This window comes from Euleptes europaea, chromosome 5 (assembly GCF_029931775.1).
Source record: "Euleptes europaea isolate rEulEur1 chromosome 5, rEulEur1.hap1, whole genome shotgun sequence".
In the NCBI taxonomy this organism is placed as follows: domain Eukaryota; kingdom Metazoa; phylum Chordata; class Lepidosauria; order Squamata; family Sphaerodactylidae; genus Euleptes; species Euleptes europaea.
The window spans coordinates 91,208,243-91,226,950 of NC_079316.1; the positions used below are offsets into that span (position 1 = coordinate 91,208,243).

The 18,708-nt window shown below is 45.1% G+C and overlaps 1 protein-coding gene across 1 annotated transcript in view; it reads left to right on the top strand.

The window, feature by feature from the left end:
• The window catches only part of CDH23 (cadherin related 23), a 553,698-nt gene that overhangs the window by 238,461 nt on the left and 296,529 nt on the right, over positions 1–18,708 (top strand). The gene's annotated exons all lie outside the window — the stretch shown is intronic.

Below are 18,708 nucleotides of genomic sequence, written 5' to 3' on the forward strand. Positions count from 1 at the left end.
CTGATCTTTTTGGTTGCCCTTTTCTGCACCTTCTCAAGTGTCGTATTGCCATCCAGTATGCAAGACACAGATTTGTCTGGGGAGTTTCCTAGGACAGGGCCAGTCCAGGCCTTGATACGTGGTGGCCTGATGCTGACAGGCAGGGGACAAGGGTAGAGGACTTGCTTACGTAGCCTGGCTGAACCAGCAGTTGTGTCTAGGGAAGAGCAGGTAGAGGTGGGGGAGGAGAAGCAGAATCTTGTGGGCCATTCCTAGGGTTGCCAGGTCTGGGTTGGGAAACACCTGGAGATTTTGGGGGTGGAGCCTGAGGAGGGCAGGGTTTGAGGAGGGGAGGAAATTCAATGGGGTATAATACCATAGAGGCCACCTTCTCCACTAACCATTCTCCAAGTAGCAGCCACGGCTCTTTGGAGACACCCCCCCCCATCCCTCAGCTGACTCCAATATCACAATCACCAAGGTCCACATACTGAAGATGCTAAAGAACCTGCCAGAGGGTCCCAAGGAGGTCAAATGTGAGCATGGGCCCTTTAAAAAATGGTCTAGGAAGGTGGAACTTAGCTGGCTCTTTCTGAGCCTGCTCCTCTGTTTGAAAGCTCAGGCTAGCTCTGTTGGAACAAGTTGTCAGCCTGAGGAGTTTCCTGAGGTCTTGCAGCTTGCCTCCAGCTAAGCCTAGTCCCAGAGATTTCATGTTGCTTGTCTGTGGTGACTCTGCTCTGTAAGGCTCTGTAAGGTGACTCTGCTCTGCTAGGACAGGACCCTCTTCTGCAGCCAGGGGTGGCAGCTGGTGAAGGAGAGGAAAGCCTGGCCAAAAAAGAGGCCCGCCTGAGCTAGCCTGAACTAGCCGCCTTCTTCTTCATCATCTTCTTCTCCGTAAGGCACCCAGCTCGGACAGGGCAGGAGGAGATGGGAAGGAGAAGAGAGCGAGTCTCTCTCTCTCCATTCCGTGGTTAGCTTGCTGGCTGCTGCCACCATGCCACAGAGATAAGGAGGGAGGGGAGCAGGAGGCAGGGAATTAATATCTGGCTCGAGAATCCAAGCCCGAGAAGGCTTGTAATGCTCACATTTATGTTGAACTGCCGAAGCTTGTGCTTTCCATGCGCAGGGAGTATGAGTTTCAGCAGCATCTCTATTTGTTATCTGTAGCCAGTTGCTTTGCTTTGCTGATTGCTAATTTGAGAGACCTCTTGGCTTGAAACTCAGCTGCTCTTCCATTTATTTGTCTCTTGGAATCGTATTTGTTGAATAAAAACTATATTTCAGTTATCAGTGAATATGTCATCACAGTTCTTAAATGATTGCTTTGTTTTCATTTCGATTGCAATCATTATTGTTAATTATTCAAAACTGCATAGTTTGTTACTTGGAGGTTCCTGAGGTGGCTCAACAGTTTGGAAGCTCTGTAGTACATAAGCTAGAAAGAGGAGAAACCCATAGTAAGGCCTTGAATGCCCACTTCAACAAATGCTGTAACAAATAAATGGGCACTGTGGCAATTTCCTTGGACTCAGGTTATAGGCAGATGTGGTATTTTACCATACTGGAGAATGCACATACGCAAATCATCCTGTTGTTTAGCTGGTGCTCAGTCTTGATCCCAGCACCAATATAGCATCTGCCTTGGGTACTCATGGTGCTGTACTCTCCCTTTTGCCTTGTTAAGCAGCTGTGTAAGAGACTTGCTCAGACTGGTTCTCCTAATTGTTCTTTTATATATGATTGTGGAGAGCAGCTCTGGAATAGATCCATGGCATTGCTTGTATTCATAGCAGAGCTATTGCAGGTAGGGTTGCCAGGTCCCTCTTTGCCACTGGCGGGAGGTTTTTGGGGCGGAGCCTGAGGAGGGTGGGGTTTGGGAGAGGGGAGGGGACTCCAATGCTTTAGAGTCCAATTGCCAAAGCAGCCATTTTCTCCAGGTGAGCTGATCTCTATCAGCTGAAGATCATAATAGCAGGAGATCTCCAGCTAGTACCTGGAGGTTGGCAACCCTAATTGCAGGCAGGGCCGGCTTTAGAGGTCAGCATCTTGGGTAGTGACAGGCCACTGTCCTGGGGAGGACTCACTGTTGTCCAATGCCCCTGGGGGCTCCAGCACCAACCCCGACAAGCTTTCTTTTATCTCTGCCACACACACACTGCAGGGAGTGGCAAGAGTTTGGGTCCAGGGCAGGCCTCTTTTTTAGCCGGGCTCTCCCCTCCTTCACCATCTGCCACCCCTGGCAAGAGAAGGGGATAGGCTGGCACGGAGCAGCAGTGTAGCTTATCCTTCCCATTGGTATCTGAGGCAAGTGGTAGCTGGAAGGAGCAGCAGCTAAGTAAGTAAGTAAGTAAGTAAAGGTCCCCTGTGCAAGCACTGGGTCATTCCTGACCCGTGGGGTGACGTCACATCCCGACGTTTCCAAGGCAGACTTTGTTTGCGGGGTGGTTTGCCAGTGCCTTCCCCAATCGTCTCCCCTTTACCCCCAGCAAGCTGGGTACTCATTTGACCGACCTCGGAAGGATGGAAGGCTGAGTCGACTTTGAGCCGGCTACCTGAAACCGACTTCCGTCGAGATTGAACTGCAGTACTGTAGCTTACCACTCTGCGTCACGGGGCTCCTTGGAGCAGCAGCTGCCCCCTCATTTTCGTCACAGTTTTCAGTAGGGTTTCCAGGTCCCTCTTCGCCACCTGTGGGAGGTTTTTGGGGTGGAGCCTGGGGAGGGCAGGGTTTGGGGAGGGGTGGGACTTCAATGCCCTAGAGTCCAATTGCCAAAGCGGCCATTTTCTCCAGGTGAGCTGATCTCTATTGCCTGGAGTTCAGTTGTAATAGCAGGAGATCTCCAGCTAGTCCCTGGAAGTTGGCAACCCTAGTTTTCAATAGGGGGAGGAGCAGTGGCCACTCATCTGAGTACTCAGTGGCTGCTGCTTCCTGTTGCCATCTGGGGTAGTCTGGGAGGAGCAGCCATTTCTGCCACCCGTGAAGAGGGAATGCATCCGCCACTGCCAACTGCTGGTCTGTCCTTGCCTTATTGATGATGGGAGGTGCCAATAACACCAAGGAAGGGTGTAAGGCAGTGGTTCCCAAAGTGGGCAGTACCACCCCCTGGGGGGCGGTAGGATTACCTAAGGGGGCACTAAGAGGCAAGGGGGCAACAGGGGGAACACTAGAGATGGGCCCCTTCAACTGTATTGTTGGATAGGGTAGGGGGCACTGGGGTTGAGTTTGTGGAACCAAGGGGGGGCGAAAAGTTTGGAAACTACTGGTGTAGGGGGCATGAAGGGAAGTGTGTGGCAGTGGAGACCCTCCTGCGGATCAAGAGTGTGAGGGGGTCCACCATAAGGCATTTTGCTAAGAGAACCCAGACACTTAGAACTGTGACCATGTTTCATTTTAATAGCTAATAGGGCAAAATAGTATGGTCCATTTTCCTTTCATACCCAGAACAATAAGCTGTACTTATTCAAGACCACAAGCTGCTTCACACACTACATATTTTAGTTCTAGAAATTCATTTTTTCCCTGTACTACCCATGTAGGGTTGCCAACCCTTCTCAGCGGGTTGATACGGAGAGCTCGCGCGGCTTCTGCCAGCACGGAGCGCACAATTTTAAGTTTCATACAATGCATCCAGAGCATACACAGCATTAGAACGGCACACGCTGCATAATATTGAGAAAGAGGCTGATATTTTGATATCAATTCAAAGGGTGCACGCGCAGTGTGAAGGAGGCCAGCGCTCCATTACTCTTAAGGAACGTGAACTTATTTCCAGTTCTTTATATAGTACGGTGCACCATTGTAACATTATTCTTGGCAGTCATTCATGATTTTTACATTTTGGTGGGAGACTTTAGTTGTAGTATAGTGTGGGTTGTAACATTAACATCATAGCTGTTAATATTATTTTGTCAGGATATAGTGGCTTAGTATAGTAACCTTATTGTATTAGACATAGGAATATTTATTGTCATATTGAATATTGTAGAAGGATATATATTAATGCTCATATTGTTATTTAACAATACAGTTTGAATTGGCATAAGCATACAAATATTCTTGTGTTGTAGTTTGTTTACATTGGAGTCTTGTGCTGCCTCTTGGGTTGTTACAGACCTCCAGGTACTAGCTGGAGATCTCCTGCTATTACAACTGATCTCCAGCTGATAGAGATCAGTTCACCTGGAGAAAATGGCCACTTTGGCAATTGGACTCTATGGCATTGGAGTCCCCTCCCCAAACCCCGCCCTCCCCAGGCTCCACCCCAAAAACCTCCCACTGGTGGCGAAGAGGGACCTGGCCACCCGATACCCATGCAACCACCTCAGTGTTCCAGATAGGGTTGCCAACCTCCAGGTGGGGCCTGGATATCTCCTGGAATTAAAACTGATCTCCAGGTGAAAGAGATCATTTTCCCTGAAGAAAATGGCTGCTTTGGATTGTGGACTCTGTGGCATTATATCCCATTGAGGTCTCACCCCTTTCCAAATCCCTCCCTCCCCAAGCTCAATCTCCAAAATGTCCAGATATTTCCCAAACTAGAGTTCGCAAACCTCGTTCCAGGTTCTGCTTTCAATTAGCATACCTTCCTTTGATTCTGAGTAGACTGATAGTTTGTTGGCTACCACATGCAGGTTCAATCCCCAGTATCTCCAGTTTTTAAAAGGCTCAGGAAATAGGAGATGAGAAAAATCTCTTCTTGACCCTGGAGAGCCGCTGTCAGTCAGAGAAGTTAATACTGTCATCCATAGAACAATGGCCTAACAGCAGAAGGCAGGTTTATGTGTTAAATTGTCATACCTCCTGTCATCCTGTCCATTTTGCCAAGTGATTCATTTAGTTTGGTTTAATATCCTTGCTTCTAAATTGTCACCCTCTTCCATGGATGTTGTTATTTACTGTATCTTACTATCTTGCCTGTCCTCACTATTGTTCCTCTGTCCAAACTTGCAAAAGACTGCTCATGTCTTCGTTCCTAAAAATAGGTTGGAAGAAGTAACGGGGAACCTACTTGAACACCTGTCTGGATAGTGTATGAGGTAGAATTCAAGGTGAAGATCAGCGAGGTGGTCAGAGCAGCTGATGGACTATTTATATAATGATAACTGTGTCTGTGGCCGACTCTATGAACCACATCCGAAGGCATCTATTTCATTGTGGAGGAACCCTGACAGAGCACATTTTGATTAATAAATTATCCAGAGCACACAGGCTAGGTTCCCCTTTCACATCGCATGAAAGTCATTCACTCTAAGTTTAGTTGCTTAGTGTGTAGGCCATTCTAAAGAGTGCATGTCTTGGCCGCAAATATCCCTTCGTTAAGTAAAAGAGGGCAATTGGATTGTGGCTTTAGGCTATAGACCTGCGCATACTCACTTGGGAATGTCCCATTGAACATTATGGAACTTAGTTCTGAGTTGACATGCATAGGAGCCTTCTCACATGTGAAATGATGCTAAGGCAACTAGATGTTGCAAATGATGCATTGCTACTGCTAAAAACAAAATACTTGTATTTTCTTTTATTTTATGTAATGTTTAAGGAATCATAGAGTTGGAAGGGCCCACCAGGGTCATCTAGTCCAGCCTTCTGCCCAATGCAGGAATTTCACAGCTACCTCCCCCCCACACCCCCAGTGACCCCTACTCCATGCCCAGAAGATGGCCAAGATGCCCTCCCTCTCATAAATTGCCTCTCATGAACTGCCTGTCATAGAATCAGCACTGCTGACAGATGGCCATCTAGTCTCTGCTTAAAAATGAGTCATAATGAGTGTTGTAATATCTTCACACTTTAAATTTCCCAGTCTCCACTATATTGGCTTATTTCCCAGTCGCTACTCCATTATATTGGCTTACGTACCTGCCAGAACATCAATATGATAATATCATGTGTCAGAATAACTTTTAGTTTGGAATATGACATAGAGAGCAGGGGACAGTCATTTTTGAAATCAAATATGTGCTTGATATGTAGTTCTTTCAGTTTGCAAATACTTGGACAGTGTCCTCATCAGCCTTTTTTCTATGCAAGACTTGAAGGGGCAACCTTTCTCAAATTTGTCCATCCTTTCCCCTCTCCTACTGTTTGCATGTGAGTATGCGCGCGCACGTGCATGCACGCTCATGTGCATTTCAAGCAAATGCATGAAGCAGCAGGATGGAAATTTTCCTCACTCGTGGTGGTTCTTGTGAAGAGGCGGACTCTAGCATGTCTTCAAAACTGCAAGTAGATCTGCTCATAGTTAATAAATTTTGGGATGCCTGTCCAGATGTCCCAAGTAAACGTTGCAGGGAAAGAAAGTGCCTCATTTAAAAAATTACTTTCCTGAGGGGGAAACTACCTAAAGTGGAGCTCCAGTTAGCAACGGGATACAGGACATCATCCCATTCTTAGGATATAGATTTTTTGCAGGGGGAAGGGGGAGAGCTGGTGATGATGCACCTTTAAAAATAGTGATTCACCCTTATCTGAACTGGCTACCCATTTGTTTCTTGGCACAGTGCTGGTTCTTGCATTTAAAGCAGTAAATGGCTTGGGGCCAGCGTACTTGGAGGACCACCTCTTCCCACATTGTGCCGCCCTCCAGTTATCTGCCTCACAAGCCCTGCTCTCTGTGCCCCTCCTGTAGTGGTGAGGCAGGTGGCAACCAGAGACAGGGATTTTTCAGTAGTGGCACCTTGCTTGAGGAATGTCCTTCTCCATAAGGCTCATCTGCTGCCTATGTTGCTTTCTTTTAGGTGTCAGACCAAAACATTTCTGTTCACCCAGGCTTTTAATTTAGGGCTTGATTTTTAACACTATTTTAGTCTGGAAATTTTTTAAAACTATCTGTGGTCTGTTTTTATGATCTAGGTTTTTATGCTGAGCTGGGTTTTTTAAAAAGGTTTTTAAAAGATTTTAATTGTTTTATTTAATTATTTAACTATTTTTAATGTTTCAATTATTTTTATTTTGCAAACTGCTTTGGACAGGTTCCCGCAGAGGCAGCATATTGCCCTATTTTTGCATCACAGATGTGGGGAAATCAAATGTAAAATCTACATTCGCTGTAATGTCTCCACACAACATTGCTGCTACTCAGCTCAAAATTGAAGCAGTCTTGCCAATAGACAATTGCATGTGGATGCCAGAGATCTATTCTTCCTTAGGTAGAATGTAGCTTCATTTTAAAGGTAGCTTCTGCTCTGCTCTGTATCCCTAAAAGATACATGTCCATGCAGACAACAACCTTGAATACTACGTAAATAAATACTATTCCTCCCTTCTGCTCAGATGGAGCTTATAAATCTCTTCTGCTAAGTCTTTTTTCAAGGGAGAAGGACTTCCTCCCATGGAGAACGACATTTTCTCATGGAGAAAGACTTCCTCTGATGTGAAAAGTCTTTTGTGTTGAAGATACTCTTTATCTATTGGAGGAAGACTTTGGTGGAAGGGAGTTGGAGGAGCCAACCCCACAATAAATAAATAGCACAAGTAAGGTACTTTTATTGTCATGTGTGAAAATCTTCAAGTATAAAAGCCAGTGTGAAACGTCTCAAAGATAAGCCTTAAAGGCTGATGTTGACCTGAGGTTTTACCATTATATGCCACTAATAGTGGAGAATCTGTTCGCCTCTTCTTTTGTAGTTCTAAATGTTATTTTCAATTCAGAAATGCACAGGCAACTGAACATGCCGTGTACGTAATATAATCTTTATCATACTCTGAGTCTAGGGAGGGAGTTATACCTCAGACTAAGACTGTCATGTTTTGCAGAAGTTTCATTTTGGACGTAAGGAACTGAAGCCGTATTGCATAAAAGCTATCCTGGGGTTTTATGTGACATCTCTATGAACTTGAAGCCTAAGCTATACCTGACTTTAACATCAATAAACAGGCCGATGCCCCTACATGCAGCTCCCTGTTAGCAGGGCTTCTTTGATTTTGGGCTGGGCAGCAGCAATGCTGTGTGAAATGAGCTTCACTGGGATTTCTATGAGGTTAGGCAGAGAACCTCAGCATAGGATTGCTCTGCTAGTGGATGCCAGAGCTTTCCTTTCATCGTAGCTTGTTCTTAATTTATACAGGGTATTAATTCAAAAGTGTTGCTTATTCATAGTCCTATTATAATGTGCACACTTAAAATTGCTTTCACCTAACATTTCATATGCCAGCTCAAAATCGAGTTAGCTGCCTAACCACTAGGGTTGCCAACCTCCAGGTACTAGCTGGAGCTCTCCTGCTATTACAACTTATCTCCAGCCTATAGAGATCTGTTAGCCTGGAGAGAACTGGGGGGGACTGCGTAAGTTCATCTTACTGCCCCATCTCCAGTGCCAACTTGGCATGCTGTCTCTGCCTCCAGTGCTAGTAGGCATCCGTATAGGGCATACCATCTGACTTACAGCCCATTCCTGAGGGGGGGGGGCGAAACTTCTTAGGAGGCGGCCTGACCCTGCCGCCGGCATAAATGCGTGTAATCACGAGATTACACACACGCCAGCGGGGAGGGCAGCTCCGCCAGTGCCCAAGCGCCGTGGAGCTGCGCCTCTCCCCCTGCTGGCGCGGCCTCTCTGTGGCAACAGCGTAGAGAGGCCGCGCCAGTGCAGGGGGGGGCGGGCTGGGGGAGGAGCAACCGGTTAGGCGGCTTCCTACCCCCTTTCGGCCACTTGCGCTGGCGGCCAGAATGGCATTGCTGCGCCTGCTATTTTGCAGGCGCAGCCTCGCTCTTTCCAATGGGGCGAAAAAGTTAAACCACAAAAAGCTGCGAAACTGCTTTTTTTTTGTTTGTTTGTTTGTTTAACGGCGTATTTTCATGCAGTATTTTCAGGAATGGGCTGTTAAGGTACTAATGTGGTTTCCCCATTCCTGCTGTGGCTGCTGATACAGTGCAGTGGCAACAGGGCTTCTTTCTGTGTGGCGGGTTTCCCCACAGTTTTCGGGGCCTAGCCCTCTGGCAGTGGCCATTCTGCCTGCCACTGGAAGGCTTTTTTAAAATCAGCAATTAGCTATTGTTGTAACATTGCTGCAGTACCAGCTTTCACTATTTAACAAAAGGTATGTCTATAGCCTCTTTCATTGCAGAGATATAAGGGGAAAGACATATCTGGGCAACTCACGAAACTAGAGACTTAAAAAAAGAAATCTGAAACTGTGTGAACATTATACGTAAATTATTATAACAATATTCACTTGCCAATTAAAGAAAAACTAACCCCCCTGTGAGGGGGAATGACTATTGTATGGACAGGGGTCAGGGAAAATTGGCTACCATGTGCTATGGATCGACAAAATCCAAACTTTCGCACCTACACAGCAACCATTCAGGCTTTGCTATGTTCAGAGGTGGTTTGCCATTGCCTGTCTCCTTGTTACAACCCTGTAATTCCTTGGAGGTCTCCCATCCAAATACTGACCAGGACCAACCCTGCTTAGTTTCTGCAATCTGACGAGTTTAGGTTTGCCCAGGCTATCCAGGTCAGGGTGAGAAATGGCATACATTTGGTTAATGTAACATGTGACATATTCTGGTTGGAAGATTCATTTGAAGGTTTGGAGCAGAGTTCCCTGACCTGGATGGTCAGATCTCAGAAGCAAAGCAGGGTTGACCCTGGTTAGTATTTGGGTGGGAGACCTCCAAGCAAGTCCAAGGTTGGTATGCAGAGGCAGATAATGGCAAGCCACCTCTATCTGTCTCTCGCATTGAAACTCTTATGGGGTCACTATAAATTGGCTGTGACTTGACAGTACTTTACACACACAGCTTTCAGAACTGATTTATTGTAATATTTTGGTTCTGAATTATGGAAAGTGAGTTCAAAGATAGGGGGTACTTTGGGCTGGAGTTGCTGTAGGTGCTGCCCCTAGCAACACATGAGGTGTATGCAAGTCATCAGATATTGCAGAGCTGCAAGTGGTGAAGGATAACTTTTTTCCCCCTCCCTGTCCCATAATATTAGCACTCAGAGTAGATTCAGAACAGACAAAAGGAAGTAATTTTTTACTCAGTGAGTAATTAAGTTGTGGAATTCACTGCCAGTGTTTGGAGTGATGGCCACAAGCATGGATGGTCTGATCCGGTGGGGTACCTCTTATGTTCTTGTGACGTTAAAGCAATCTGCTTTGCCATTTTTCAGCCTGAAAAATTCAAGTTCTAACCAGTTAAGAACTCTCAGTAAGGTTACTTAATATGTTTGTCTCAGGATAGGCCAAAAATTTAACACTGGGAGAGGTTCAAGATAGCACTGGAATGCCCATTGTTGGCAAAGCCAAGTAATCCTAATCAGAAATAAGTACAGGCTGGCATAATGTGACACAGTTTATGCCACCATTAACAGTCAAGCATCATGAGAACAACAAAGGTCTAATTTTGAGGTCCAGAACACTTCAAATGGAAAGCAGTTTCCAAATAGGTGAAAGAAGAAATTTAGCAGCTTTGCAGCCTCATTTTAAACATGTTTACTCGGTCAGAAATGTCCCACTGAGTTCATTGAAGCCTAGTCCTAGTGATTGTTCTTAGGACTGCAGTATTCAGCAGGCCCAATTGGATTGGAATGATAGGGTATGCTCTTATTTTTAATCCCTGTTCCTTGATCTGATCATTTTTAAAATCAAAATGAAAAAAAGACAAACATAATAAAATTAGAAATCAGCGGTTATATCTTGATCATACAATGTGCGATTGTATAATATCAGGACCATCAATATAAGCCTGTGTCACCTGAGCAACATTCCCTGGGGTTGGTAGTGTTTGCTGTGGAAGTGATAGGGTTGCCAGCTCTGGGTTGGGAAATACCTGGAGATTTTTGGGGTGGAGCTGAGGAGGGTGGGGTTTCAAGATGGGAGGGACTTCAATGCCACAGAGTTGTAATAGCAAGAGATCTCCAGCTAGTACCTGGAGGTTGGCAACCATAGGAAGTGACCATATCGAATGCCACTTCCGCGTGACCTTTCTACCACCCATCCTCAACCCTTCACAAGGAAGAACAGCATAGACAAGGGCAGACTTGCTTGTGGACATCTAGTGAACACTAGTGAACGAGGTTGGAGCTGGGTGCCGGGTTCTCATCACTTAAGCATCAGATGTAGCATGTTCTTTTTCATCAAAAGAACACGGTGGATGTAGGAATTCCAGAGATGTGGGATGAGCCTAGGCTTCTGTTGTTGTCCATTGTTTGCTTTTCATATAGAAAAGCAGAGAAAGTGTAATTGCTGTTAGACCAGTGGAGCAGACAAACCAATCGAAAGCCGTCAGACAATCTTGCAGTATGCACAGTCAGCCACACACTAAACTGCACTTAACCCAGGCTGGGACTTTTCAGTGGTTCAAGAAATTGACAGAGATAACAGCAGAACAAGGGATGACAAAAAAGATTCTACAGGAGAAGGGAGTGAGTTGGAGGGAACTTGGACATGAAAAGAAGTGAGTGGCAACAAGTGTGAGTCTGGGTAGAAATAAAATGAAAGAGGGAGGGGTGGCTTGCTGCTATTTCTCGTCTATGATGCATGCGGCATTTTTAGGGCTCTCAGATCACTGTAGGTATCCTCGTTGCACCAGGTGGCTGGCCCTGAAGACACCTGCAAGAAACTTCCCATTCCCAGAGCAGCATTACACTTTTTAGAAAAATCCCTTTTAAAAAATTCATAAGAAAGTGAATAGAAAAGCCGCAATAGAAATACAGTTCTGTTAAAAAATAAAGGCAGAAATCCCACCTGGCTGGGGTTGCCAGGTCCCTCTTTGCTACCAGCGGGAGGTTTGGGGCAGAGCCTGAAGAGGGTGGGGTTTGGGGAGGGGAGGGACTTCAATGCCATAGAGTCCAATGGCCAAAGCGGCCATTTTCTCCAGGTGAACTGATCTCTGTCGGCTGGAGATCAGTTGTAATAGCAGATCTCCAGCCAGTACCTGGAGGTGGGCATACCTAGACCACAGAGAACCATGCCCCCACCATGATTTTTCTCCTGGGAGTACTCCTGCCAAGTCCCTCCTGTCATGAGGGGTAATCATTTATGTTAAAGATTCTGAGAAGGTATTAAGTGTAATGAAGTAATTGTATAGTGAAGTTAAACTGTATTGGAACTTATAACCTTGTTGTTGTATAAATTGTTAAGACAAGTTAAGAAACTTTGGAAAGAAAAGAGAGAGAAATATATTTGAAAGGAAAGTTGTGGCAGTGTACTGAGATTTTTTTCTTAGGATTGCACAATTTTATATCAGTACACCTATTTATATAGTTAGTACCTGGAGTCTGGCAACCCTACACCTGGCGCTTGGGGGGGGGGGGGCAGCGGCAAGAGCCAGCATTCAATTCACTGCTATCCAAGGGCCAAACTAGATGTAACAGTGTCCTTGTGGTCGCCACAAGGATTCCACAGCCATTTTACAGTTATTTCAAAAGACCACAAAGGCTCAATCCAGATCAGGCCCACAGTGTAGGCTTAAGGTGCTCTTGTTGTCCTCACACACACACACACACCATAGCTGTTTCAGCACTTGAAAATGTGGCGGGTGACAAGGACACTGTGCTGCTGGCCTGATCAGGATTAGGCCCTTGCATCATTTTAAAATGACTTCATTGTGGTGCTGGAGTTCTTGTGGTGGCCACAAGGATGCCATCACGTCTAGTTTGCACCCAAGTCTTCTGTTTTAGTTGTTAAACCCAGGAAGAAGACCAAGCTGACAATACAGCTTGAGAAGACTGTGAGTTCTGTTTTCTTATTATGTCTGCCTTCACCCTGAAAGAAGTAATTTTTGAACAGAAAGAGATTTGCAAAAAAAATGCCATGCATTTGTATCCAGCACTGGGAGTGGGAGACACGATTGGGATTCTGTCGGTGTGCCGCCTTATCCTGCTGCCCAGCCATCTCCTTGCCTGAGCTGGTGAAAGTGGTCTCGAAGGTGGAGTTGAAGACTCCTAGGCAGGGGTGTAGACTTTCAAATTTCCCCGGGGGGGGGGGGCTGGGGCTGGAGCTGGACCGGAGGCATTACTATGACATCATAGGGAGGAGCCAGTGACATCACAGGGAGGGGCCTCCATGGCCACTGTGGAGGCAGGGCCATGGTGGCTCCCCAGAAATTTAGGGGGGCTTCACAGAAATTTAGGGGGGCTTCAACAAATTATCTTCAGATAGCTGAAATACAACTGTAACAATGCAAACTGTTTCATTATTTACATTTTAAAAATTACAGTAAAATCAAATATTCTCCTTATCCCATATTACCTCCTCCCACAAGCATTCTCTCCTGCCTTATCCAACCTATCCTTCCAACTTTCCCTTTACCTCCCCACCCCAATAGCTGGCATGTGTTGGTATGATTAGTGATGAATAGGCTTACCAGGTCCCGTTGGTCCATGGGCAGGAGGTTTTCTGGAGCGCGCATGCCCCACACAACGCACCTACATCACTTCCGGGTTTACTTGGAAGTGATGCGGACCCTCTATCAATCTCAGCCAAAACTCTGGAAACCATAGAGTTTTGGCTGAAGTTGCTAGAGCGTCTGCTTCGCTTCCGGGTAAACCTGACCTCAGCTGGTCGGCGGGCAGCCCGGTGGATTGGCGGGATTTTACCCACCGCCACCGGGCACTTGGCAACCCTAGTGATGAACCTAAACAGATTGCTTCATCTAGTTACAACCCACTTGTTAAGATGTTTTTAAGCAGAAGCTAGATGGCCATCTATCAGCAATGCTGATTCTATGACCATAGGGGAGAGCAGGAAGGTTTGCATCAGGGTTTGGCTCTCGTGGCCCTTTCTTGCATGCCCAGGGCAGTGCCAATCAACAGGAAGCAATTTTCCTCCAGGCCAGATTGGCCAGGGATCCTGGAGGGGTTGGGGTTTTTTGCCATCTTCAGGGCGTGGAATAGAGGTCACTGCAGGTTTGCGGAGAAGGTAGTTGTCAATTTCCTGCATTGTGCAGGGGGTTGGACTAGGTTACTCTGGTGGTCCCTTCCAGCTCTGTGATTCTGTCATTCTATGACACTGAATGTGTTTGTTCTAATTGATGTTCTTTGAATGAACTCATTAGCTATAACACTGAGATCAGTTTCCTGAGAGATCTGTTTATGTCCACGAAGAGGAGCCATGTGACTGAGCCTTGCCTGTCTCATGCTTGACCGTAGAAAGGTCTTTAGTCTATAAAGGCATGAGAATAACCTTTCTGAGGTGCAGGAGGAAACAGGTATGGTAAGGGCTATTCTGATGTTTAGCTAATTCTGGTAGTAGCTGTTGCAGACATTGTCCTTGTTCTCCACTGAATAGATCAATAACATCACAAAGAGCTAAAAGTTTGACTTTCCTCTTCCTTGCAATATCCAAAAACCTATCCTGATGAAGCTGTAGTCGGGCAGTATCCAAGTCAGTTTTGTAAAAGTTTGGAATGTATGTATTATCATCCTCTCCTATGGAAAACTTTTCAATTTTGCTCATGGGTTCAGACACATCTGCGGAAAAGTGCTTGTGTAAACTGCTATAGATATTATCAATGACTTCATAAAAGATTTTCCTGTAGAAATCCTTAGGAGATTGAAACTGGTGAGGATCACACCCGGCATCAACAAGTCTTGCAGGCTTTCTGCACCTAGGAACAGTAGGACTCTCTAAATCTAAGTCTTTTGCTGTCATAACTGTTTGTGACCAGTCCAGAACTGCTCAAAGTTGTTCTGCAGTTGTTTTGTACTCTCCTTTGCAGAAGCAAGGAGAAGCTCTGCTTGATGGAACTGTAGATTACTTTTTTGAAAAGCTTTGTTTAATGTGTCAAAATGACCAAACACAAGCAGCATTAACTGTAGCATGAAGTAAGTAACAAATCTCCACAAGCTTTGTGCATATCCATCTGCTTTTGCCCCAGGATCTCCTCTCTCCTCAGAAGATTCCATGCTGGCCATAATTAGACAAGGAATAGAGAATAAAATTGCTATTACCATTCTGCCCTTGTACAAATCTGTGATGAGACCACAACTAGAAAACTGTACAGTTCTGGTCAGCACATCTCAAAAAGGATATTGCAGAGCTTGAGAAGGTGCAGAAAAGAGCAACCAAAATGATCAGGGGGCTAGAGCAACTGACCTATGAGGAGCAGTTAAAACACTTAGGGCTGTTTAGCTTGGAAAGAAGGCAGCTGAGGGGAGACATGATAGAGGTCTATAAAATTATACATGGTTTGGAGAGAGTGGACAGGGAGAAGCTTTTCTCCATCTCTCATAATACTAGAACACGGGGTCATCTGCTGAAACTGAAGAGTGAGAGATGCAAAACAGATAAAAGGAAGTATTTATTCGCACAATGCATAGCTAAATTGTGGAACTCCCTGCCCCAGGGTGCCAACTTGGAAGGCTTTAAGAGAGCAGTGGACATGTTCATGGAGAATAGGGATAGCCATGGCTACTAGTCAAAATGAATACTAGTCATGATGCATACTTATTATCTCCAGTGCCAGAGGAGCATGCCTATTATCTTAGGTGCTGTGGAACACAGGCAGGATGGTGCTGCTGCAGTCGTCTTGTTTGGGGGCTTCCTAGAAGCACCTGGTTGGCCACTGTGTGAACAGACTGCTGGACTTGATGAGCCTTGGCCTGATCCAGCATGGTTTTTCTTATGTTCTTTTCTTATGATACATTCTCAAAGAACTGAATCAACTCCCTATAATTTGAAGCCACTGACTGTAAGGAAGCTGCTCTAACAGTCCACCTAGTGAGGCAAAAGTGTCTCAGATTTATGTTATCTGCCAGTAAAAATGTTTAAACAAAGACGTTTTGGTGATTTTTTCACAAAGGTGATCATGTCAGATAACTCACTCAGGAAATTTCTATACTTAGTAACATTTTCTGACACATTATGTACCACTAAGTTCACAACATGTGCAAAATAATAAACATATAGTGCTCTTGGCTCCTCAGTCTTTACAAGAGCCTGTACTCCACTGAGATGTCCAGCAACATTCAATGCTCCGTCGTAGCACTGGCCATGACATCTGTCAAGAGAAAGATCAAAGCGACAGGGAGTCTGTGAAAACTATGAACAGGTGCCTGGAGGCAGTTTTGGGATAGCTGAGGGCTAAGAAGCTGAAACTTAATCCCAACAAAATAGAGGTGCTACTCTTGGAGGGAACATTTGTCTCAGGAATTGGGGTAGATCCTGTTCTGGATGGGGCTGCACCCCTCTAAAGGAGAAGGTTTGTAGCTTTGGGATGCTACTGGACCCAGGCCTTCTGTTGGATAAACAGGTGGCAGTGATAGCCAGGGATGACTTTCAGCAGCTTTGGCTGATGAGCTAGCTGTATCCCTTCCTGGGAAGGGGAGATCTTGCCACTGTATTGCATGCCCTGGTAACATCTAGAGATTAGATTACTGCTATGTACTGCCCTTGAAGACTGTCTTAAAGCTACAATAGGTACAGAATGCTGCAGACAGAATGCTAATTGGATTGGGCCGTAGGGACCATATCACTCTAGTCTTGTTCCATTAACACTGGCTCCAAATTTGCTTCTGGGCTCAATCCAAGGTGCAGGTACTGACCCTTTAAATTACTATATGATTGGGACCAGCATATATGAAGGATCAGCTTCTCCCATATGAACCTGCTTTGGGTGCTCTTGCCATCTGAGGCTAGATAGGTGGCAACCTGAGAAAGGGCCTTAGCAGTCATGGCACTAAAACATTGGAACTCTCTCCCTCGGGAGATTTGTCTGTTTCCCTCTATTGTTGCCCTCCACCCGTGGGTGAAGGCTTTTTTGTTTTGTTTAGCATATCCACTCCCTAGTTGTGTTGCGTTTGTATGTCTATATGTTTTTATTGACTTGTTAAAATATTTTATATATACCTTATTTTAAATGCTGTTTTAATGTTTTAGATGTTTTAATGTTTTGATATTTGGCACCTTAAGGACTCTAAATTAGTGGAAACATGGCATAGCAAAGTTTTTAAATAACTGAATAAATAAAATGCAGTAGCTTTGCATTGTGTGTGTCTAAAGTGCCGTCAAGTCGCAGCCAACTTATGGCGACCCCTTTTGGGGTTTTCATGGCAAGAGACCAACAGAGGTGGTTTGCCAGTGCCTTCCTCTGCACAGCAACCCTGGTATTCCTTGGTGGTCTCCCATCCAAATACTAACCAGGGCTGACCTTGCTTAGCTTCTGAGATCTGACGAGATCAGGCTAGCCTGGGCCATCCAGGTCAGGGCCAGTTTTGCATTACTCCAGAGCAAAATATTTCACTGATTATTGCTCAGGGAATATAGTAGAACACATAGTAAAGGAACACAGCCTTGAACGTGGTCATCTGTACAAAACTCTTCAGGCAAAAGAAAGGGTAGCTAATACCCAATTGTGTAAAGAGCAGATGAATTTATAAAAGTAAATATGGGTAGCCCCAGATTGCAGACGATCACAGATTTAATAATTCAGGAAAGTAGGGATTATTTTTCTGAATTGATTTCCCAAATAATTATGTGTGTTTTAGCAAATCCATAAAAAGTGTGGGGGGGCACTTTAGGTGGAGGTTAAGGGAACCTAGCGATCTAGATTGGTTGTGTTCTTTAATGTTGGGGGAGGGGGGTTACCTTCCTTTTCTAGCCAGTGTCAACTATGTGAAATGCTAATGGCCAAGTGCTGAGCAAAAGGGAAGGCACTGAAGGGCCTGACCAAACAGAAGGAATGTATATCATGAGAAGGACATCTCAAGGTAAAGGGGGAAAACTGCGAACAATATAGACAAGAACAAGATGGATTTGAGAGTTTCTGTGCTACAGAGGATGTAGTAGGGATTGGCATCTCATTTAGTCTCAGCAACTTGATGAAGGAAGTAAAGCAGTAGCATACTACCAAAAGAACCCCTTTTATAGTTTGGCACATAGTGAATCTCATGACAACATTGTGAGGTGAATTGTTCCTATACCCATGTCATATGTACCCTGACCTGCATGGCCCAGGCTAGCCCACTCATGTCAGATCTCAGAAGCTAAGCAGGGTTGGCCCTGGTAGGTACTTGGATGGGAGACCACCAAGAAAGTTTAGGGTTGCTATGTAGAGGCAGACAATGGCAAACCATCTCTGTTAATCTCTTGCCTTGACACCCTATAGAATCACCATAGGCCAGCTGCAACTTGTCAGCACTTTCCACCACCACAGGTGGCAAATTGAGTCTCACAGATAGTAACTTCCTACTAAATGTCTATGCCTGAAGTTTGAACATATGTATTCTGAACAGCTAGTTCAGCACGTCATCTCTAAACTATACTAATTCAAGAATAAGATGCTTAAATTGCACTCTGGTTGAGAGATGGGTTTGTTTTTAGAGAACAGAAGTATGATATTGCCTGTGATGAGCGCTCATTCATCCACCTGTGAACTCTATTCAGAGGTTTTCTAGCACTTCAAAACATGTGAAACCTGTTTGAGATAACAGTGGGACAAAATAAAAGAGTGTACACCCTGAGGGAAATAATTCTATCATACCACTTTCAACTCCCTTAAAACTGTTGTCTATCTCCAGTCTTTGGGTTGTAGCTTTCTGAATTCCTCTTTCATAAATAAAACATATAGGTGAAATATGAATGCATCGTACCAGCACTGTATTATGGGTCTTACAAGGTGCCAGGGCAAATCACCAGAATTGTTTTTCTGTTGCTAGACTATTTCTTGTTGTTTCTCCTTTTTAAGTTGTTTGCGCATTACCAAGGAAGAGGAGAAAAGATCCCATTTCTGTCACAGGCTTTCTCTTCTCTTCCCTTCCCATCTCATCAATACTATCAAGAGT